The following is a 24755-nucleotide window of genomic DNA, read 5'->3' as shown; positions in this document are numbered from 1 at the left end:
GTGGACATGTGGTTCTTTCGCTCTCTGTGCTCATGGAAATGAGATCCAGAATCTCACATTCCTCCTTGAATTCAGAAACCTCGCAGAGTCCTCAGCTCAGGGTATGTGGTGAAGGGAGAAGTGCCAGTGCCATCCCTGGCTGCTGAAGGACAGTCCCGTGTCCCCCTCACTCAGAGCACAGGATCATTGCAGTGTGGTTCACCTGGTCCTGGAACAGAAACGGCCCCTCCGATCTCCCGGGGCTGAGACGTTGGAGGGACTTTCTCTGGCAGAACAACAGCCACGGAAACAGGGATGTCTTTAAAAGTAGCACTTGCTTGGGGCCAGCCCAGTGGTGCAGAGGTTCAGTTCCCATGGTCCCCTTCCGCGGACTGAGGTTCACTGGTACAGATCCCGAGCGCGGACCTATGCACCCCTTGTCCAGCCACGCTATGGCAGGTGTCCTGCATATAAAGTAGAGGAAGATGGGCACGGATGTCATCTTAGGGTCAGTCTTCCTCAGCAAAAATAGGAGGATTGGCTGCAGATGTTAGGTCAGAGCTAACCTTCCTCAACAACAAAAAAGCTGGCCCTGGCCTGTGCCTAGCACAATTCCTGCTCAGGACTGTGGCTGCCTTTCTGCACTTGGAGGACGAGGGATCATTTTCCCAGTTCCTCTTGCCCAAATGAGGAACTTGTTTTTTGATTCAGTCCCTGGAATTGCCTCAACAGTAAGTGGGGAAAATACTGTAAAACTTCAAAATGTGCACGTGGAGAGGGAGAGGCTAGAGGAAGGTCCTGGGCAAATGGACTAAGGGCAGGCAGGACTCTCCCTCTCTGGGCCCCTCTAGGGTCTCCCTGTTCACCTTTGACCTGGGCTTGGTCCTCCTGCGATTCGGGTCAGTGACTCTGATTCCCATTTCCTGCTTATTTTCTCTCCAAGGGGAAAGATTGGGGAGGCAGCTTTTAGAGAGACAGCCGGGTCTCCCTCCACGAACCTGGTGCTCCCTGTGAACTAGGATTTTCAGCATCCCTGCACTTCCCCATGCTATTCTTTCTTAGGGCAGAAATTCCCTAGATGCCCTTAGCCTTTCTGTCAGGTCCATCCTGGCCACTCCTTCCAGGCTTGACCAGATAGATCCCAGGTGAGCTCTGGTTTTCCAGGATAACAGACCATCGTCCTGACCAGGAATGACCCCACAGTGTTCCTTGCTGCCCAGGGTGACCTCTGGGCCTGTGTGGTTCTCAGGTCCATGGTCTTGGACTATCACCAGTTTACACACTCTGGTGTTATTTGACTGTCTTTTCCTAAAGTAGTAGCTGGGCCCGAGCCCATGAAGCATGGAGCCCCTGGGATGACTGGGGTCTTTTCCACAGTCTGGTGCTGTGGTTCTGTCATCGAGGTGTGAACCTTTCCTGTTGGGAAGTTGGAAAGATGAGGCCTAAGAAAGGTGTGAGTTGGGGGTCCTGCGGGCAATGCCACCAAACTAATGTTCTGTGGATGTGCATGGACACAGCGTCACCAAGTATAATCCAGAAATGCTCCCCATGTGGGTGTCCAACAGACACTGGTCTGGCTCAACCGGAGAACCCGCCTGATAATCAACAGCTAAAAGGTGACTACCCGGCCTTTTGAGCCTCATCCCTAGGAAACATCATTTAAGCAAGGACCGGATGAATCGCTTGTCACTTCTGAGTTATCCCCTCCTTCCTGATCACTGCAAGTGTCACTCAGACACTCGGCAGGCTGGACTCTGCCAGCGAGGCCATTTCAGGACAGCCAGAAGCTGAGGATAAATCCTGGTTCCCGACAGCCCAGGCCCTTGCTGATGCAGCACAGCCACCCAGGAAAGAGACTTGTCAGAGGAAGGTGGGGAAGGCTGTGCTGTCCCTCCAGGGAGAAAGAGTCGTGGCAGGTCCCAGGGCTAGTCCAAGGCCAGGATGAAGGCACGGATGTCCCAAGAGTGTCTCCTCCAGGACTGGGATGCTCCTGAGAGCCGGCTCAGCAGGTAGCAACATTCAGTAAGTTACATGGGTACAGCTGTGGCAGAGGAGGGACAATTTATGCCATCTTTGGGTTTCCAAATTGGAAATTGTTTGCTAAAGTCCGTGAGTAAAGCAGATAGAAAATCTGGATGACAGGTTTATTTTTGAAGGAAAGTATGAGTTACCAAAACTGGCTTCCTAAGAGCTAACTGAAGGCAAGAGAAAATAATAATGTGAATCTTGAAATGCCCCATGTGAATATAGTGTCAGAGAGAAATCCTCAAAATGTTTGAGGAACTGGAAAGCCGGGTTCTGTTTAAACTGTTGCAGGTGTAAGGTGGGGATGGGTGCTTCCATCTTGTCTTCCAGTCAAAGTGAAAACAAGATCACATTAGGAGTGAACTCAGTCTTTCCAAAGTGGTGTAAGACATGGGATTGTACTCCTCACTCACATACCTCAAGAATGTCTTGCCACGTGGTCCATTCATTGATGCATCTTCCATTTACAGGAGCTAACAAAAACTCTGTCCCATTGACAGCCATACCATCTAGCTAAATGCCACCTCACCCCACTCACAGTGCCCTGCAAGCCTCTCTTGGTTATATGTCTCATCACAGTGATGGAGTCATGCCAGAGTATTCCAGAGCCCTGGGAACCGTATTCATACCACCTCCAATTGCCAAGACAGGAGGATCTCTGAATGGGAACCCTGACTCTCAAACACTGCCTTTCCCTTGGCTCACCTTAGGATTTGTCCCTGAATGACATGATTGGACCATTCACCGGACTGCTGCCCTCTCGGTTTTGGTGGCTCTGAAAGAAGTACCAAGAGGTACTGGCCTTTCCTTCACCATTGAGGAGACCAATGAGAACCCCTCTTGACTCCCCAACCTGTCCTTAGGTTTTGACGTCTACACTGCCTGTCCCAGTGACCACAAGACCTTGGAGACCACTCTGACTCTCCTTAGGGAATTGAACTCTCTCTAACTACAACCACCAGACTAGAGCAAATCTGTGGCCACTGTTTTAGGAACAAGTCCAGCATTTGCAGCTAAGGTTGGAACACTTCTGGAGATCTACCAAAGCCCCTTGGTAAGGGGTCTGGATTCTGGAAAGAGAGATTCTGGCCTTCACCAATGAGTTCTCTCATCCAATCATACAGAAAGGCAGAAGCTCTACGTATGTCATCCCAAGGACTTCTCAGTGTGTGAGATTATTAAGTGGGTTGCGAAGGAAGATGATGGTGAAGGAGAAGTGCCATGGAAACACTGAGACTCAGCCCAGGGTCATGCTCAAGGCCAATGCATCCACCGCACTGCTCCTGGGAACATTGACTGAGGACAGCTGATAGCTCTTTCCCTCACAGGACATGCCCACAGCATAGGGAACCACCTAAACTTAGGACACAGCCCTCTCAAGGGACAGCCAGAGGCCCATGTCTGGCCAATACGGGAATAAGAAGCCTGCTCTCAATTTGGGACAACACCAAAGGGCAGTCAAAGCTCCAGAGATCCTTGAGGGTTGGCAGAGACTCAGTGGCAACTGTCTTGTGCTTCAGCTTCTCCTTCAACTAGCCCCGCCTTGCTAAATTCCCATAGGGGTATCTCCCCACAACCTTTCCCTATACCTTCCACATGGAATCCTCCCCCTCACAGTCTCTTTCCAGGGCCCCATCTGTGACAAGCAGCAATCAGGAGACAATAATGCTGAACACAGCAGCATGAGATTCGGCAAATGTTATTCTGGAAGAATTATCTGTTAGACAATCTGAGAGTGTAGGTCATTGTAATCTCCAGGATAACTTAGGTAATGCTCTGGTAATAAATGGAACAATTGAGAAATTCATGACTAAAGATGTATTTCTCCTCAGATTTCCATCATACATTGACAGTTGAGGTGAAGGGACCCCTGTTTCCTAAGGCACGTGGGGCAAGGCTGATGGAGGCCCCACGATCTTGTTGGTACACCAACTGAAACTGATGCCTTCTTCAGTTGCCACCAAAGGACAGAAAGAGCACCTAGGGTCTTACACCTCCTCTTTTATTCTTTGGCTTAAAACTGATGCCATTGGTCGGAAGGTGCCACACATCCTTTCCAAAACCAAGAGGTCAAGGAAACATAGTCTTCTGTGTGCCAGAGTGAAAGCAGATGTGGATGCTGGCCACCACACTCTCTTTTCACCAAAGGATATGATTGCTCTCCCTCTCACATAGAGAATTCACTCACCCTCTTTCAAAAGGAGGACATCTGAAGACCCGGTAAACTCAGAAACCCTAACTGACCCTTGGGCTAATGGGACAAAGACTTCAGGGGCTACACGTGACAGAATACAGAACTCGCAGGAGTAGATCCGAAAATTCACTAAAGAAACTAACAAGGACTATTGTAATAAGCAGAAACAAGAAACGCTGGGGATGGGGAGAACCTGACATCCACAATTGGCACATCATCCTATTCCAAATACTCAGTCTTCTGCAAGAAGTTGGAGGGCATACAAAGAGACAAAGAAGGATGGCTCATACAGAGGAAATGTAATGATTAGAAGGGGCCCTTGAGGAAGCACTGAGGCGTTACTGCAGAAAATTTTGTCTGCTTTTTGCTATTCACACTCCTGTTCTGAGGCTATGTCTTCATAAGCTTGTCGCGGGGATGCTGAACAGCTCTGTTTCAGGGTAAGACAGAGTCAGAGGTCATGGATACCAGCAACCGATTTGTCTATTTTCTTCTCTCTCCATAACTATATCTACTGTCTCATCTTGCTTTACAAGCAAAACCTGGAAAACCTACCAAAGCAATTGTTTTGGGGATTTTCTACCAATAGTACAGAAAATATGGCTGTTATTTTTGGTGCTGAAACTCAATTTCGTGGAGTAAATTTCAACCTGAATTTGAAGTTTGTTTAAAATAGTTAAACATAGAATAACCATATGACCTGGCACTTCCACTCCTTGATATTTACGCCCTAAAATATTCCTTCCCCACTGTTCTCAGCTGAGAGGAAAAGGTCATGTCGCCTGAGTCCATCAGATGGGAAACACCCAAACCAAACTTAGCTTCTAGCAAGGAGAAAGCCTGAGAGTGGGAAGTTGGGAAAAGAATGGTGGCTTTGTAAGGAGGCGCCTTCCATTTCTCATTTGAAGGCACTCTCCACTTTTCAATCTTCCCTGTCTGCTAGCTTCACCCAGTCCTGAACAAAACCCAACTTAGAAAAGGTGCTGTGGAGCACACCTTCTTTGATGAAAAAGAAATGCTGTGACGTGATAGGACACGCTGAACACTAAATATTCCTGCTGGTATCGGGCTCCTGGCCAGAATGAGAGACTTTGGGTCCAATAGTCTATGTGACGAAGACTTGGTCATCAGTGAAGAGGTGATAGGATGGCCCGTTGGAAGCAAAGCAGTATGCCATCTTCTCAAGACTAGATTGGTAGATTGTAAAGGTATCAGAGCAGAACCCTCATATGAGACGAAGCGTGCGCTCACTGAACGCTGCAACCAGTTCACCTTTGGAAGGAGATGCCTTAACTTCATCCTGTGTCATGCTGCTCACCTATATTCAGAGCCAATGCCTAGAAAGAGCAGGTTTGTGCATGTTATTCTCTTTATTTGAGTATATGCACCCAGGCAGCGGTTGTGTGAGTGCCATGAATGAAGTGGATGGATATATCGGGCATCCTGAGCCTCCTGTATGCATGATAAGAGAGCTTCTTATGTTTGGATGCACTGCCAAGACAAGTAGATTACGGATGTCTACTCTCTGGGTAGACCCCACTTACATTTTCTCTTGGTTACTTTATTTACATACCATCTGGTTATCAAACTCCATTCTGCTTAGCATCACAAAGCATTGACGACTATTTCCCTTAACTTTCCCATAGTTAAAAACTCCCAGGTCATTTTGTAGTTGATTTATAAAATCATAGTACTTTGTGTCCTTAATATGTTGCTAATTTTCTGACAAAGCAGTGCCATACCTGAATCAGGAGCCCAGGACTGGGTTAATCCAGATCTGCGTTTCATAACATGCTCTCATAGTTTGTGTCTGCCAGGACCACATTGATTTTTTATGGAAGGACCTTTAGTAGTGTGTCTACTTTTCAGCTTCTTAGCTTCTCTTTCCTGGAACCTAGAATCTACTATCCAGCCAGGTAAGAGAGCATATCAAATAGGTTTAGCCACATAATGGCTCAGTATTGTGGCCACATACATATCTGCTTGGAAAGAATTTTTGGATGAAGTGTTTAAATAAGAGAAAACCAATGTATGTTGCCAGTAATATATGCAACAAAAGTGATAAAATAATTTGGTAAAATTGCCTTTGTCTCTGTAAGTAGTTCAGAAGAGAAGAAAGAAAGAGGGAACATAAGCCTGGTAACTCACAATTAGCTGTGTAGATAATATCAAGCCACGTGGACCTTGGGGAGAGTGTAGGGATGTAATAGAAGGTAAAAATATGCTCTCTTCTCAGGGGAGAAATAGAGATAGCCTCTTGGAACCGCTGATAATGTAGAAAATGATGAGCAGTGATACTCTTTTTCTCCTGCCACTCACCTAAATGGGTGTGTCACCAGAACTGCAGTTCAGGATTCAGGAACATTCCACAAGAAGGAAGGCCTCTTTGCTGCTTTCCTTGTGTTTTGGTTTTGAGAGAGACGTTTGCAATCAGGCGGGTATAGATGTTATTAATCATCCTGTGAGAGCTCCACCTTTTCCCTATATAAAGAAGTCTACACAAAAATATTTATAATTAAGTTGTCAAACCTTTAAAACTGAGAGAATTCTGAAAGTAGCAACAGAAAAGTGACTCTACGCATACGAAAAACATCAACACGCCTACAGGTAGGTTTTTCAAAAGAAACTTTGAGATCAGGGATAAATGATATAATCAAAGCTGAAAATATGACTGTCTGAACAGTAATTTTTCCAAAGATATGTAGAGGGTCAACGGACACATGAAAAGATGTTAAACCTCACCAATTATTAGAGAAATGCAAATCAGAACCTCAATAAGATATCTCCTCACACTCACCAGAATGACTATAATTAACAAACAGGAAACAAGTGTTGGAGAGGATGTGGAGAGAAAGGAACCCTCATACACTGCTGATGAGAATGTAAACTTGTGTAGCCATTATGGAAGCAGCATAGAGATTTCTCAAAAAATTAAAAATAGAACTGCCATATGATTCAACGATTCCACTTCTGGGTATTCATCCAAAAAAATGTGAAAACATGAATGTGAAAAGATGTTTGCACTCCTATGTTCATTCTAGTATTATTCACAATAGGTTAGACTTAGAAACAACCTAAGTGCCCATCAATGGATGGATAGATAAAGAAGATGTGGTATATTTATATATATACACCATGGACCACTACTCAGCAATAAGAAAACATAAAATCTTGCCATTTGTGCCAACATGGATGGACCTTGAGATCCATGGATGGACACTCCAGGGGGTCAAGACATTTGCATGGGCCAGGACGGTGTTGACAGTGTGTGTGGACCTATGGGCCATTGGGTTTATCAGTGGCAGAAGACCTGTGCTTTGCAAACAGCCACATAGGTGATCAGGCCCACCTTCCAAAGCCTGAAACAATTGGGTGCGCCTGTGCCTGGGCCCAGCCTCACTCAGCTACAATCCTGAGAGAGCTGACAACAGCCTTGCAGGCCCAAGGCTCACAGCAATGGTAAGCACCTGAACCTAGCAACCAGGTACGCTGGGGGCATACTCACTTAACAGAAAAACTGCAACAGGAATGTGCTATTAGATCTTGTAGCCAACTGTGCTGGGGCTCCCCAAACCCAAGAAACTGACTGAAGGGTCCATATCAGCCACACTCACCTGAGCATTGCAACCAACTGGGCAAGGGAGATAACCCAGATGCCCTGGGAATCTGCAGCAAAAGCAACCCTGCCATAACACAAGGACATACGTAGCCCACATAGGGGAAACCCCTGGAATGTTTGGAACTGGGAATGAGAGGGAAGGACACGGTTGGGCCTCAAAAGGTGTCTCTCACATAAGGCCACTTCTCCAAGATGAGGAGATATAAGTGATCCATCTAATAATAGACATAAGCACAGAGAAAGAGGCAAAATGAGGAAGAAAAGGAATATGTTACAAGCAAGGGAACAGGAGAAATCCCCAGAAAAAGAACTAAATGAAACAGAAATAAACAATGTCCCTGACAAAGACTTCAAACAAAAAGTCCTAAGGATGCTCAATAATCTTGGGAGAAGAATGGATGAAGGCAATGAGATCATCAACAGAAAATTGGAAAATATAAAAAAGAACCAATCCAAAATAACAAATACAATACTGGAAAGGAAAAATTCACTAGAGGAACTCAATAGCAGAAAACATGAATGCCCATAAGTATATATTGTATCGTCTTATATTAACTCTCTAATTCTATCGTTTCTGAATGTCAGACTTTTGTTTGGTTGTGGTTGTTTTCTTTCTGACCAATTCCTCCAATTTATCTTTAAAAGCTTTCATTGAATATATTATATTAATTATTGTATCTTTAATTTTTAGAACTTCTTTATTGTCATCTGACATTTCCTCTTATATTACTCTTGATGTTTGTACTGTGGATTTAACTTCTCATGTTTCTCTGAATGTGAAATTGTTTTGTAGAGATTTCTTGCATTTTTACCAATCATTTTTTAACTCAGTATGTGTGCCTGTGCATCTGTGTGTGTATCTCCTTCTTTCATTTGGAGACTTCCTCAAAAGTCTGATGACCTTTGGTCTTAGAGCAGTATTATAAGACTGAAGACCTAGAGCCCCTTTATGGGCATGGCATGCTGAGCTTGCTCACTGATGATATTGTCTTTGAAAGAGAATTCCCCCACTCATTCCCCCGAAGAAGATTCTCAGGATGCCATCTCCCCTTCTCCACTTAAGTGATTGAATTTTTCTCAGAATTCTTTCTTCCAAAAGGTCCTGAACTCTTTCATCCCTGATTCTCCTCCTTTACTCTCATCCGCACTTTCTTTAAATGATAACATTTACTTTTTTATTACCATGTTAGTCGAGTTTTATGGCAGAGAGGTGATAAATAGATGTGTTTATACTCCCACACTCATTTACAAATGGAAAGAGTTTTAAATACATAAAAACGAAAGGGAAAAAATGAATGAGTAAGAAAAGATTCCATAAAGAAATGTACAATGCTATAAAAGCATTGAGAAGCAGATGGACAGAATGCATCTCTATTGGGAGACCTTGAGCAGAGTCACGGAGGCTACAATGAAACTGGAGGATAGATTCTCAAGAAAAAGGTCTATTTTAACTTGAGCAGTTGGAGGTTGAGTGAAGAGGCAGAAGAAAATTCCTTCGCATGAATAGTGTTTGGCAATAAAGATTCATTGTAGATTTCTGAAAAGAAGAAGAAAATAATGAAATGATATCTAAGCAGCTTGATTTGGCAAACTTCTTGAGGAGAATTCAAAAAATGAGTTTACGTCTGCAACGTGAGCTGATAGGCTGCTGCAGTCTGAGATGTATCAGGACTTCACTACAAAAGAAAAACTCATTGCCTGAGGGTCATAAAAATGTATTCAAATATCGGTCTATATTTTATGCGTTTACATTGAACTTGTTTGCATACACTTAAAGTATAAGGTCTGAAATTAGTAATGCTGGAATTATGTTGGGGAATATATCCATATCCTAATAAATTCATTAAAGGAATACATTTTTTCTTAAAAATTCACAATGTGTATAAAATATTTTGGCCACAGATGTTTGTCTCATCAAGCTTTTATCTGTGAGGCAAAAACTGTAGATTTTTTTTCAAAATAGGTAATTCTGTTCTTCATTTAAGAGCTGCAAGTTTTCATGAATAAGTCACAGTATGACTAAAATTATAAATTAAAAATACTTTATTACTCTATCCTAACAATTTTTTGTCTGTCTTTAGGAAAATATTAATGAAAACCCCATGGAAAATTGTTAATTATTGAGGTTATTCCACCATCAAGAATTGGCCCCTACCTCGTTTTCATTGTTCTCATTTTCATGATGACTGTATTTGGCAATCTGTCCATGATCCTCCTTATCCTCCTGGACACCCATCTCCACACACCCATGTATTTCCTACTTAGCTCTCCTTCATGGACCTGAACTACATCTCCACCGTTGTCCCCAAAATGGCTTCCAATCTTCTTTTTGAAATAAGTGTATTCTTTCATTGAGTATTAAATTCAGAGCTTCTTCTTAACTTTAGCAAGAGGATAAGGCTTACTATTTGCCTCTATGTTCTATGATTGTCATATAGCTGTTTGCTTTCCTCTCCACTATGTTATTCATATGAGCAAGGCAGCTTGTGTGCTGATATTTATAGGATCCTGAATAATTGGCTCTATCAACTCTTGTGCCCACATTGTGTATGCCCTCCATTTCTCTTATGGCTGATGTAGGATCATCAATCATTTCTTCTATGATGTCCCAGCCATTTTGACTATGGCCTACATGGAAACCTGGGTCTATGAGTATATAATGTTTGAGTCCCATCCTCTTCCTTGTGTTGCCTTTTATTTGTACTGTGTGTTCCGATGTCTGGGTTCGCCTGGCTCTCTACCACACATAATTAGCAGAAGGGAGGAGGAAGTCCTATTCAAACTGCAGCACCCACCTCACTGTGATGACTCCCTAATATGTGCCTTTTGCTTACACTTCCTGTGCCTGAAATTCCTCCAGTCTCCTAGAGAGGTCATTAATCTGGCTGTCTTCCACTCCATCCTGATCCCAAGGCTCAACCCCATCATCTACAGCATGAAATACAAAGAGGTGATGGGGGCCCTTAGAAGAATGATTTAGAGAAACCACTCAGTGACAAGGTACACAAACCCTCTATCTTAGTCTCCAAGCCTCTGTTACACATCAATTCAGCTGTGTCCAGTTATGAAGAAAATGATATTCCATGTCTAGAGTGAAGGAACTAAACTTAATCTAGAAGATTAAAAAAACTAAGGTTTCACATGATAATTGTATATTCTAAGGCATAAATTTTGTTTTTCTTTGTAACCCTCTTTTTTCAGCAATATGAAAGGAACGTATTTTCCTGTAACTCATGGGCAAAGAGGCTTAACTACCATTTATAAATGAAAATGGAAAATGCATAGACGTGATGTCATTCAGCATACCGGTTCTACAAATCTTTATCTCTCAAAATTAGTAAATTAAGACCAAAGAACAATAAATGACTTAGGATGTACCTGATCTAATTAGAACCAAGTATTTTACTTATTTGTATAGTAATTTACATTTTTTCACCCTTATTGAATATAATTGACTAATAAAATTATATAGTTTTAAGTTGTGCAGTAGGTTGATTTGATATACATATACATTGTGAAACCATCACCACACTCAAGCTAATTGACATATCCACAACCTTACATAGCTAATTTTTGTTGTTGAGCACAGTTAAAACCTAATTTCTTAGCAAATTTCAGGTATATAATACAGCACAATTAAGTATATTCACCCTATTCTACATTAGAGCTCTAGAACTTTCTTATCCTGTATATCTGCAGCTATATATCCTTTGAATAAAATTTACCAATTTCCCCCATAATCCATCCTCTGGTAAACATTTTACTCTCTGCTTTAAGAGTTTGACTTTCTTATATCCCACATATCAGTGAGAACATGCAGTGTTTTTCTTTCTGTGTCTGGCTTATATCACAGACCATAACATCCTTGATGTTCATCCATATTGTCACAGTGAGCGACAAGGTTTCCTTCTTTTCTAAGGCTGAAAAATATTTCATTGTATATATATTTACCACATTGTCTTCATCCTTTCATCCATCAATAACCACTTAGACTGTTTCCATGTCTTGATTATTATGAATAATGAACAGGGGAATGCAAATACATCTTCAAGACAATGATTTCATTTCCTTTGGATATACGCACAAAAGTGAAATTGCTGGATCATATGGTGGTTCTATTTTTAATTTTTCATGAAACCTCAATACTGATTTTCATAATGACTGCGTCAATTTGCAGTCCATCAACAGTGGGAAAGATTTTAATAGATGATACAATTTTTGACATTTTATATGCATATCAATTAAGCATTTAGAGTTTACCAAAATACAAAATCATTAAAAGCTTGACTTATAGAATAGTAATTGGTTATAACTTCCTTCAAATTTAAATTAAGTGGAGTTTTTTCTTCACAAGTAACAAGATGAAAATGTCATAATAAGGTGAAAAAAGGTCATAATTGCTTGTTGAAAGATTTACTTCATCCAACTTAACTACATGCCTCCAGAATTTGGGAAAAATTGAAAAAAATATTTAAAGGTATACAAAAATATTAAAAAGACAATTGTTGCTTAAGTCCAATGACCAAATACTTATAAAGCACTTCACACATTGTGATTGACATAAAGACATATTTCACACAAAATGATGACCCAATGCCAATTGCAAAGTAATGTAAGCCTTTTGTTCTTTCATTACAATAAACTAGCCATAAAATTTTCTAAATGTTTTCTAATTGAACATTTTTAAGATCTCTCTTCCTCAATTCCTGTAATCACTGTCTTTCTCCAGGTCCTCATTCTCTCTTTACTAGAATATTTCTTAGCAAGATTTTCTAACTGAATTAAAATGGAGTTTGGAATAAAATATTATTAGCTAGGATTCTTAAGTGGAAAAAGAGAAATAAATTCAGTCCAATATACAGTGATAATATAATACTGAAAATGATTGAAAGACTTATAGAATATCCAGAAATAGAGGTGCATCTTATCTGAAGACTACAACCATGAAGAACGTGCAATATCAGCCTGAGAATGATTACTGTGATGATATGTGTGTTGCCCCATCTGGGTGCCATTTATAGCCTCAGAAACATGTGACAGGCTCCTCTAGAAACTTCATGAGTTTATTTCTGTTGCATCCATATTCCCTTAGAGGTTGTGCACTCGCCCTGGTTCTTTGAGTGACCCACTCCCAAATTAAATCCTGCAAATAGAGAATCTAATGCACAGTGTAGACATATGTCTTGGCCATAGCTGTAAGTCAGGCAGGGAAGTAAGCATTTAGGTTCTATCATATATATGAAAATGTTTGTTTTGTAAGACATCTCAAATGAGTTCAGATAAAACATAATGATAAATGATTTTTAGACTTTCTGCTTAACCAGAAGTCCTGTGGCCCTTCATTTAACTATTTACAGGAGCCGTGACAAGTGAGATATGGGGATATGTGAGGAGTTTGTTTTAATTACAAAGTCTCGGGAAATAGATATGAGAGATTGAAAAAATAGAAAGGATTCAGTCTCTACTCCTTGATTAATTGACAGAGACTTCCTATGACTCTATTTGGATAGACACAGAGAATGGAAGCAGAGAAATAGCACCTATCAGGAAGTTTGTGCAACTAATGTGTGAATATTGGTGCCTCTAAAGACTAGTGATCCTACATTTCAGTAGTGAATGTAATATGGTAGCAACAATACAGGAAGGTCTCTTACTTCCCTTGGTGTCTCAAAGGTCCTTCATCTTTCAAATTTTCCAGAATGGTGCCTTCATGGGGAGGATCCCAACAGCCATTCTCATGAACTAAGAGAATCTAGAGATGATTGTGTTATTATGACTGCAGTCTCCTAGCACGTCTGTTTCTCATCTATCTCCCTTTAAATCCTGACTGGCTTGAATTTCTCCTAGAATTTCTTAGCTACAATATATATTGATCATTTTAATTTCCTTAGTATGGTAAGTAATTATCTCCTTTAGCTTGTACATCCCTACATTTGCAGGATCATACAGTGCAATGCCCTACCTAAAACTTTATGTTCTCTTCATGCTAAATTGAATGCAGTTCTCTGAAATCTTTCAAAAAGTAGAATAGTATCAGGTATACAATGGGCTGTATCTTCAATATTATTATTGAATTATCCACTATCCTCACATAAAGTTCTTTGACTGGATAATTCATATTTCTCCTTGATCTCAAGTTTCAGATCAAGAGTCATTTACACAAGGAAGCTGTATTCTCCCTCTCTGCTTGCATAGATCCCAATATTCCTACTAATAAAACATGTTATCACCATATTGTAATCATATTTTCCACTATTATTCCATGGACCATTAGGTGTTTTTTTCCTTCTTTAAAAATATTCTTAAAATATGATTTAAAAACACTTGATAGATTTTCACAATTTGAAACCACTGCAACTTGCATCCTGATTGGTGAGCAGATATGTCCAGAACCTCACAAGCTACCCCTGTGCTCTCTTTCATTGTCTATCACTCAAAAAGTAGTCCATTTTACAACTTCTGATAGCATAGATTAATTTTGTCATTTAAGTGTTTTATTTGTATACCATGTGCCTTTTTCTTTCTGGCTTCTTTTCCTTCACATCATGTCTGTTAAATTCATTCCAGTCATTTGTACATTTGTAGGTCATTAATCCACATTTCTACTAAATACTCCATTTGGTAACTATCCTCTATTTACATATGCAGTTTCATTAACAGACATATGTGAATAATGTAGGATTTAACTATTACAAATGTTGCTGCTATGGATATTTTGTACACGTCTTTTGGAGACATTACTAAAAAATTCTGTTTGAAAAGACTTAGCAGTGGAAGTTCTCAGTTATTGGACATGCTTATGTTCATCTTTTTTTATCAGCTTTATTAAAGTACATTGGAAAATAGAAATTGTATATATTTATGATGTGCAACATGATTTGATATATATGAACCATTAACTGTTAATCATCAATGGCTTGTTTTTTGTTTTCCATGTGCCCAGATCTTGCTTACTGAGTATTTGTTCTACCTCCAAAACATTTACACATCAAAGCATGTCTTGGTTATTCTTAGAGCAATACATTTCCACATATTTACTAGAATTAGTTAATAAAATTTCCACCAAAAATTGGGATTTTGAGTGAGATTGCATACAATCTGGATGATAATTTGTGGAAAGAAAAAATCTTTTTCAAGTTGACTCTTGATTTATTAAAAAAAATCTCACCAGATATATGTCAATTTATAAAGGCTAGAAACACATCCATATTCTATGAAATTAGTATAGAAATGTTTTTTATTTTATGATTTTGTGGATACTTTTAAAAAATTTTATGAATATATTTGTCATTTGAATCTTGCATTTTTCAGAATGGGGCTTCTTTTTCAAAATATGTAAATGTGATTATTCATTTAAGAGCTATGTGACTTTATGACTAATTGAACTGGAATGGACACAGAAAATTAACAAAAAGAGCTCAGGAGTTTATTTAAGTTTCACACTCTTCTTTCTTCTCTTAACATAAACCAGATGCCATGGCCACATACCATGCTTAGTTTGTGGTTTCTCCTTACAAGGTATTCAGCACTGAATCCCCACCTCCTTCCACTCCTTCCACTGCACTCTTGGGGAGTGCATAAGTATTTCAGGATCACTTCATTTCATGGGTTTCCTGGGCCATGTTTGGGCTGTGAGGGACTCACTCAATGATTCTGTGATGGAGCACAGAGCTATCATGACCTGTTCACACATGGTTATTGAGTCAGAAAAATGGTGGAATAGGGGTTTTTAGCCCACACCTCTTCACAGAGACATGGATATTTATAATTATCCATGTATGAACATACCTTCATGAGAGCCTTGAATTCTAGATAAGAGATTATAACACTTAGGTGTAGCACAGAAATGGGAAAAGCCACATTGAAGTGGGTAGAAAAGACAGTTTCATTTATCTGAGTTATCTTCCCCCTATGCAATGCAACAGAGGGTAGAGAGAGATTTTCTTTGCTTTAGAGATCTCCCATGGGGAAAGGAGTGTCAAGTGAGCATCCAATATAACTGTGGATCCAGGCATCAAGTCCACTCACCTATGAACCCTGTGAACAGGCCCATTCAAAGTATCTGCTTACTGGCGTGCCCAAAATCTCTGGCCGGGCTGACTGGTGAAAGGCTTTTTCTATCAAATCCAGTGTATAAACATTTGAAAAGTGAACATTTCTTCAAATATGCAAACACAAATACAAGGTTGCAAAGTTCACAAAGGGTCAGAGAAACCTAACACTACCAAAGGTATGAAATAAAGCACAAGCAGGTGGCCCTAAAAAATGGAGATCTAAAACCCACCTGACATAGAATTCAGAAAATTTACATTAAAGACACTTAGTGGTCTAAAAGAGAACATATATAGATAACTAAACAAAATGAGGAAAACAATATGTGAAGAAAATGAGAAGTTCAACAAAGAGATCAAATTCTAAAAAAATAGAAAAATGTACCAAACAGAAATTCTAGAACTGGAGAACCAATGACTGAGCTGGAAAAAATCAATAAAGAGTCTGAACAGCAGACTTAATCAAGCAAAAGACAGAATCAGTGAGCTCAAAAGTAGATCATTTGAAATTACCCAGTCAGTAGAATAAAAATAAAAAAGAGTGAAAAAAGGCTACAGCACTTCCAGGATTCCATAAGTGCACAAATATATGCATTGTGTGAATCCGAGAAGGGACAGATAAAGAGAAAGGGGCAGAAAGCTTATTTAAAGAAATAATGACAGACAACTTTCCAAATCTGAAGAGGGAAAAGAACATCCAGATCCATGAAGCCCAAAAAACTCAAACTAGAATGAACATACAGAAGTCTTCACTGAGACACATTATACTCAGAACTTCAAGTATTTTAAAAACATTTTTAAGCAATTTTAGCCAGACCAATATTATCCCTTCCCAAGTAAAAGATGTTATTAATTTGGTTACTGGAAACCATGAGAAATATGAAGAACAATTAGGCTATTTTCTGCAATAACATTGTATTGTTAAATATTTTGCAATTATAATTGTACCAAAGTGAGCATTATCATTATTTTCATTATTTAGTTTAAGTGAAAATTATTTATAGTTTAATGGGTTTTTCCAACAGAATGGAAATAATTTGAAAATACGTAATAATGAAAATAAATCAAAGATAACTCCCCTATGTGTGATACAGTCAGAATTTCTGTGTATACATTTTCATTAAAGTAACCACGTTCCATTAATTTTATAAATTTGTAGGCCAATATAATCAAAACTTGGAAATAATATATGCAGATACATAATTACTGTGCACTTACAGAACAACAGTATATGAAATATATGATCCGTAAAACTTTAGAGATGTAATAATATTGGAAGAATATGAACAACTATATTTGTTTCTTTCCCCACTGAATTGACCTTTAACACACCTGTGGAAACATGGAAGGGAATTATTAGAACTTCTTCCCCACACCTGGCTAGTGGCCATCTTGGGCTATTAGTGATTTAACCTACATTTTCTGAGTCTCAGAGAAGATTCCCAAGTGAATAAAAAGAAAAAAATTATGTAAGCATTAGACTAAATCTCCAGGTAAAAAAGGCCTAGAATCATTGTTGCTGCTGAGCTTCGTTGGACATACCTAAAGTTTCAAGTAGAGAGACGAACGTGTATTATGTATGTTTGTTTGGAAAATATTCAAGGAAATTTACAGAATTATGATGACAGTTGGACCACTGCCAGTTAAGCAAGCCAGTGAGTTTGTGAAAGTGTGGAGATAAGGAAAGGTATTAATCTTAATTGTATGTTTATCTTTATTAGCCACTTAAGAACTCTTCAGCAAGTGCTTAAGAAAACTTTATTCAGGATTAAGTACTTCTGTTTACAATAAGCAATGGATACATTCAGACATCTCATTAATCAGGGAACTCCAGAAGAAAATTTCATTTCACTATCGTGGGTTTGAATAAGATACATAAATATTTTATCCTTAAAAATAAGAAATGGATGGACTACTTGAACACTTGTTCATATTTTTTCAGATATGAGTTCTTCATTAAGTGTGATATTAGACAATTCTGAGAACTGATTTGTAAATAATTGGTCATTAAATGATAAAATACAGTAAAATTAATAAAAAAGGCAGATGATGATATTGTCTATGAACTACTGTTCTGGAAATACGGTGAATAAAATGTGGGCCTAGACTCAACTATACCATATTCTGAAATAAAATTGAAAATAATTATGATACTTTATGATAAAATATATAATAAAAGTTTATATGAATTTAACTGATACTTCAAATGTGAGAAGAATTTATTTGGCCATAATTGGCCCAAGATATTTTTAGAAAAAATGGAATTGACAGATAAACAATATTCATTGAATAAGAGAGGATGCATTGTATCCACAGCCTGTGATGTATACTCTGGAAACAGGGAAGACTGAAGCCAAGTAAAAAATGCTTGACAAGAGCATAGCATGAATTACATTCTTCAGATATGTAGGTGTTTCATTCAAGGAAATGATGTGATCACAAAAGCATTGACTTCATTGTTAACCACTTTGGCAGTGTTGGTTACTGTTAGTATTGAAATCATTCAGGTGATCAGTTTAGAAAATGAGTGATGTAATCTATGTAAGAGTTAGTTAAGAAATAAAAAAGCTGACATGCAGTTTGAGGTTGAGCAGTGGCAGCACGTTTTCGATGCTGTTCAGGAGGAGTTGTAGAGTATGAAATCGACAACAGAAAGTGGTTTTGCAGCTGATTCATAAATGCACTTTCTAGATGGGAAGTGAGATGAGCATCCCAGGAAGAGGTAGGGCCTAATCACATTGGAGTGTGCTTTGGATGTGCCCAAGTGAAACTTGAAGAATAAACCTAACACTTAAGGGTCCAAATACTCAATAAGGATTGTAATGCTCACCCTTTCTTACTTCCTGCTGTTTTATTATATTTTTTTCCCATGAAAGAAGAGTGGTTACATGGCACCCATGGTAATCTTAATGTTGCTTCCTACTTGCTCTTTTACTCTACAGGAATCCACTCTTTTTAAATTTTATTTTCTAAATTAATTTTTCTGTTGCTGTGTTGTAGGAGTTATTTACGTATTCCCTGTATCAATCCCTTACCTGATATATATTTTGCAAATATTTTTCCATTCTGTGGGGTGCTGATTTACTCTGCTGATAAAGTTCTTTGAGTCACAGGAGTTTTCAATTTTGATGAAGTCCTGTTTATCTATATTTTTATTCTTGTACATGCTTTGGTGTCATAGTCAATAAAGCACAGCTAAATCCAATATCACACAATGTTTTCTGTATGTTTTCTTCTAAGAGTTTATAGTTTTAGCTCTATTTACCTCTTCCATCCATTAAGTTTTTGCGTATAGTGTAAAGTAATGGTACAATTTCATTATGTGCATCTAGATATTCAGTTTCCGCACCACCATTTGTTGAAAAGACATCCTCATTGAATGGTTTTGAGATCCTTGATAAAAATCATTTGACCATACATGTGAGGGTTTTTTTTTTCCGGTATCTCTATTTTATTGATTTATGCTTGTCTTTGTGTCAATATTACACTACTTTTTTCATAATAGCTTTTTAGTAAGTTTTGAATCAGAAAAAAGGACTTCAATTCTTTTTTTATGATCATTTTGGCTATTCGGAGTACCTTGAGATTTCATATGAATTTTAGCATGTATTTTTCCACTTCTGCAGATAATCTCATTGGGATTATGATAGTCATTTCCTTGAACCTGAAGTTGCTTATGGCAGTATTGGCATCTTAATGATATTATTTTTCCAATCCATGAACACAGGATGCATTTCTATGTATTTGTCTCTTCTTCAATTTCTTTCAGGATATTTTGTGATTTTCAGTGCACACATTTTTTGCTTTCCTGGTTAAGTTTATTTCTAAGTATTTTATTCTTTTTGATGATATTATAAATGTAATTGTTTTCTTATATTCTTCTTAGGATTGTACGTTATTAGTGTATGGAAATACAACTGATTTTGTATCTTGCAACATTGCTCAACTTATTAGTTCTAACAGATTTTTGTCTGTGGACAGTTTAGAATGGAAACCCTCTCACTCAACACACCACAACTTCCACCCTTTTTTCTGTTTCCCATCCTTTGAACATGGTCACATCCTACTTTGAGTCTGTGGGGGCAAGGTTGACAGCATTGTTTCATCGTCCAGTATATATTACTAAAGTAAAAAAACATAAACTATAGTAAAATCTAATGATAATTTCATTACTGTTTATATATATAGTTCTTTTCATTATTGTGACTATTTTCTCTGTCAAGCCATTTTTCAGGTCATAAATTTATCAGAAATATTGACAATTTTCAGAAAGTGTTTTCAAAAAGACATTTAGAATTTTCAAGAAAATATCTTTCAATAAAATATTTCTCATTTACTTTTCTGTGTTCTCTTCACAGATCATATATATCAATTCTGAAAAATGTTTTTTTGATAATATTAACTCCATTATTATTTGTCAATATGCATGTCTAGGAAAAACAACCAGCATACACTGGTTTCCCTACTTTAATTCTCTAATTCTCCTAACTTTTCAAAATGACAATCTTTTTATGTTGCTGTTGCTATTGTTTTATTTTAAATCCAGTAAATTTTTCACTTTGTCTTTGAAACTTTCACTTAATCACTTTATCAATTATTATATTTTTTAATTTGTAAAACCCTTTCTTATTATCTGACACGTTTTAAATAAATCTAATAATATATTGTGGAACAGTAATGTTACATACTTCTTTGAAGATATGAATCCTAATTTTTAAAAATGCATTCTCTTTCTGCATTTTCCCAATGATGTAGAACTCACTTTATATTTGTTTGGGGTGTGTATGAATACGTATGTGTGCGTGTGTATGTATGCACATTTGTGCATCTTCCTCTTTAATGTTGGAAACTTCCTTAAAAGTCTGGGAACATTGGGCTCTAAAATAATATTTCAGACTAAAACATTACATACTGTGTGGAGCTTGTTCACTTACGATGTCTCTGGGGGAGAATTCTCCTCCTATCTCCGTGAAGACTCTCAGGGTGCCATGTCCTTTTTTTCCAATTAAGTAACTGACCATTTCTCTATCCAAAATTCCTTCTTTCAAAGAGTTCTGAACTATTTCATTTCTCATTGTGACTTTTTCTTACCTGCTGTCTTTTAATTTATCACACATCTATTTCTTGATCATCATAATATTTAGGCTTTAAAAGAGATAAATGATAAGCATATATGCTTAAATTCACACACTTATCTAGAAGTGGAGATAATTTTAAATACAAAAAAACAAAATGGAAAAATGAATGAGTAAGAGAAAGTGTCATAAAGCAGTGTATAATGTTATAAATGTGTTAGAGAAGCAGAGAGACAGAAAACATGCTGTTTGGGAAATCTTGAGCAGAGTCATGACCGCTACAATAAGTGTGTGTAGATGGTCAAGTAAAGGGTTTCCTTTAACTGCAGCATTTAGAACCTGAGTGAGGAGGCAGAAGAGGATAACTTTGTGTAAGTGGAACTTGACAATAAGGATTCATGCTATATTTCAGAACAAATGAAACAAATGATAATACCTGACTTCAGGAAAACTTGATTTGACGTTCTTGTGAAAAGAAGATTTAAGAAAGAAAGAAAGCTCCTCAAACATGAGCTGATAGGTTACTGCAATTTTAGAGGTAGGTTTTGGGGCCATATATGAAAGAAAAGTCATCCCTTAAGGGTGATAGACATTTATTGATACTAGAACTCCATGAAATATTGGTTTACATAAATTTTATATGTATGCATTTTGAATACAGCATATATTTTAATGATACCTGAGTTTGTGTAGGGCAGAACAACACATTTATCCTAATTAAGTCAAGACAGAAACCTGGTTTTTAAACTAATTTTAACATTTTCTTACAAAATATTTTGGCCACAAATGTTTGCATATTCACATTTTAATCTCTGGATCAGAAAATGAGGTTTATTTTTCCCAAAATAGATAAGCTCAGTTCTTCATTTAAGAGCTGTAAAATTTTAAATAATACACAGTCCAAAATAATAAGTTAAAAAGATCTTATAGTTTTATACTTAACTCACTCTTGTGTCTGCCTCTAGGAAAAATCATATTAATGCCCTATGGAAAATTATAATCAAACATCAACTGATTTCATTTTATCGGGGTTGTTTCCACCATCAAAAATTGGCCTGCTCTTCTTCATTCTCGTTGTTCTCATTTTCCTAATGGCTCTGTTTGGCAACTTGTCCATAATGCTTCTCATCTTCCTAGACACCCATCTCCACACACCCATGTAGTTTTTACTTAGTCAGCTCTCCATCATTGACTTGAATCACATCTCCACCATTGTCCCCAAAATGGTTTCTAATTTTCTTTTTGGAAGCAAGTCTATCTCCTTTATTGGATATGGGGCTCAGAACTTCTTTTTCTTGACTTTAGGAGGTGCAAAAGCACTGCTCTTGACATCTAGGGCCTATGATCATTATATTGCTGTTTGCTTTCCTCTCCACTATTCCATTCGTATGAGCAAAAGACTGTGTGTGCCGATGATAATAGGATCTTGGATAATGGGCTTTGTAAACTCTTGCGCCCACACCACATACGCCTTCCATATCCCTTACTGTGAATCCAGGGCCATCAACCATTTCTTCTGTGATGTCCCAGCCATGTTGACTCTGGCCTGCATGGATACCTGGGTTTATGAGTACACACTGTTTATGAGCACCATACTCTTCCTCATCTTTCCTTTCATTGGCATTGCATGTTCCTATGGCCGGGTTGTCCTTGCTGTCTACCACATGCACTCAGCAGAAGGGAGGAAGAAGGTCTATTCCACCTGCAGCACCCACCTGACTGTGGTGACTTTCTACAATGTTCCACTCTTTTACACTTATCTACATCCAAGATCCCTCAGATGTCCAACAAAGGACGAGGTTCTGGCTGCCTTCTACACCATCCTGACCCCAATGCTAAACCCCATCATCTACAGCCTGAGAAACAGAGAGGTGATGGGGGCCCTAAGAAGAGTGATTCAGAGACTCTGCACTGAAAAAATGTAGACAAAGCTTTTTGCGTGTGTACCCAGGACTTGGTTATAAGTTCATTCATCCGTGTACAGAATTGAAAATATTATTTTATGCTTAGAGAGCAAGGACTACAATTAATGTAGAGAGGAGGAATATCACTTAGGTCTGGACAAAATTATCTTGTAAATATACAAACATGTGAGTATATATATATATATGTATATAAAATTCTAAGCCTTATCTTTTTTCTTCATGGTGCTTTTTCCCATCAATTTCAAATTAATTTTCAAATTCATGTATTTTTTGCTGATATGATGTCCATGATAATCATTGTCATGTAGAAATTAAAGCAGAAACTAACTGAAGTTGTCATTCAGCATAGCAGTTCTACCATTTTCAAATATATCTAAAACAAAAAAAATTTTCCCCAAATGTCAACATCTAATTAGAATCGATTGAAAGTCAGAAGACTTCTTGTTATTTTCATAGTAAACCTGTAATTTACCTGTGTCAATCTTTCTCTTAATTTAAAGAAACTTATCATTGCAGGTATTTAGCTGAGACTTCAAGACTTCACAGCGGATTTGGAACTCCTTATATCACTCTGAATGGAATATGAGAGGTTTATGTCTCTATTAGGGTGATGAATTCTAAGGAAATGATTTAATTTCAGGTAGACCCCAGGACAACAATAAAAAGTTGGAGGTGCTAACAGGGGTCAAGGAAACTGTGAAGTTAATTATAAGATGAGTGGGTCAAAGGTTTAGTCAAATTAGTGGGAATTAATTAGTCAAAGACATTCCCACACCCATCCCTGGCATTCTACATATACTAAGTTTACTTCCTAAGTAATGTTAAAAAACAAATTCAACTGAGTAAACTTTGAAGGGTACATTGGTTTTATTGAATGCATCAGGCAGCATCTCATCTAACAAATAGAAAAGAGCTCTGAAGAGCTTTACAAGGAGCTCTTGTAAAGAGGTGGAGGTGGGACAAGAAAGTCATTCTTGCAAAGAGCTGATTGTTTCAGGGAAGGTCACCTTCCCTTAGGGGATGGCAGGGGTATGTTAGGTGAGTTATCTCACTGGTGCTGACAGGTAATTCCAGATTGACTGAGACTCCAGCCCTGGGGAAGGTTGAAATCATAATTGAGTTAGGTATTAAGTCTCGGTCTTGTGATTTGGGCTTAGCACAAGGGACTCCATTCTGGATCTGTTGTCTCTTTTTTTTTTTTTTAAAAGATTTTATTTTTTCCTTTTTCTCCCCAAAGCCCCCCGGTACGTAGTTGTATATTCTTTGTTGTGGGTCCTTCTAGTTGTGGCATGTGGGATGCTGCCTCAGCGTGGTTTGATGAGCAGTGTCATGTCCGCGCCCAGGATTCGAACCAACGAAACACTGGGCCGCCTGCAGCGGAGCGCGCGAACTTAACCGCTCGGCCACGGGGCCAGCCCCCTGTTGTCTCTTTTTTAATAGTAGCCACTGCTACTCTTAGCATTAGATAATATCTCTCAGATGAGATTTTATTCTCTGCTACTGCATCTCTTAGTTTTACTGAAACGTGTTGAGAGAAGCTAACATCTAGGGATCAATTTTACTCATTGATATTTTGGCTCAGTCACTATCACAAATAGATGCCACCATTACATCCAATAAAAGTCCATCCACTCAAGGAAACTCCCTGGGTGAAGTGCTGGCACTGCCCATCAGTGATAAGTGTAGAAATGCTCTTTACCCTATCAGGTATGGCAGGGAGGGAAGGGTCATACTCTACAGAATTTGAAGGGCATAGCACAAAATGAAAATATGAGGCCTCGTCCAAAAGCAGGAATGACTACCATTATTGGTGCTAAGTATAAAGTTTTTCCTTCAAAATCAGTTTATTAGCTATAAAATGAAATACAAATTACAAATATTTTTGTA

At 38.3% G+C, this 24755-nt stretch overlaps 2 pseudogenes; both read left to right on the top strand.

Moving 5' to 3' along the window:
* Nucleotides 9925-10797, top strand: OR2L67P (olfactory receptor family 2 subfamily L member 67, pseudogene; annotated as a pseudogene).
* On the top strand, nt 21930-22868 carry OR2L28P (olfactory receptor family 2 subfamily L member 28, pseudogene; annotated as a pseudogene).

The sequence above is a fragment of the Equus caballus genome, chromosome 29 (assembly GCF_041296265.1).
Source record: "Equus caballus isolate H_3958 breed thoroughbred chromosome 29, TB-T2T, whole genome shotgun sequence".
Lineage (NCBI taxonomy): Eukaryota > Metazoa > Chordata > Mammalia > Perissodactyla > Equidae > Equus > Equus caballus.
This window is presented reverse-complemented; position numbering and strand designations above follow the sequence as displayed.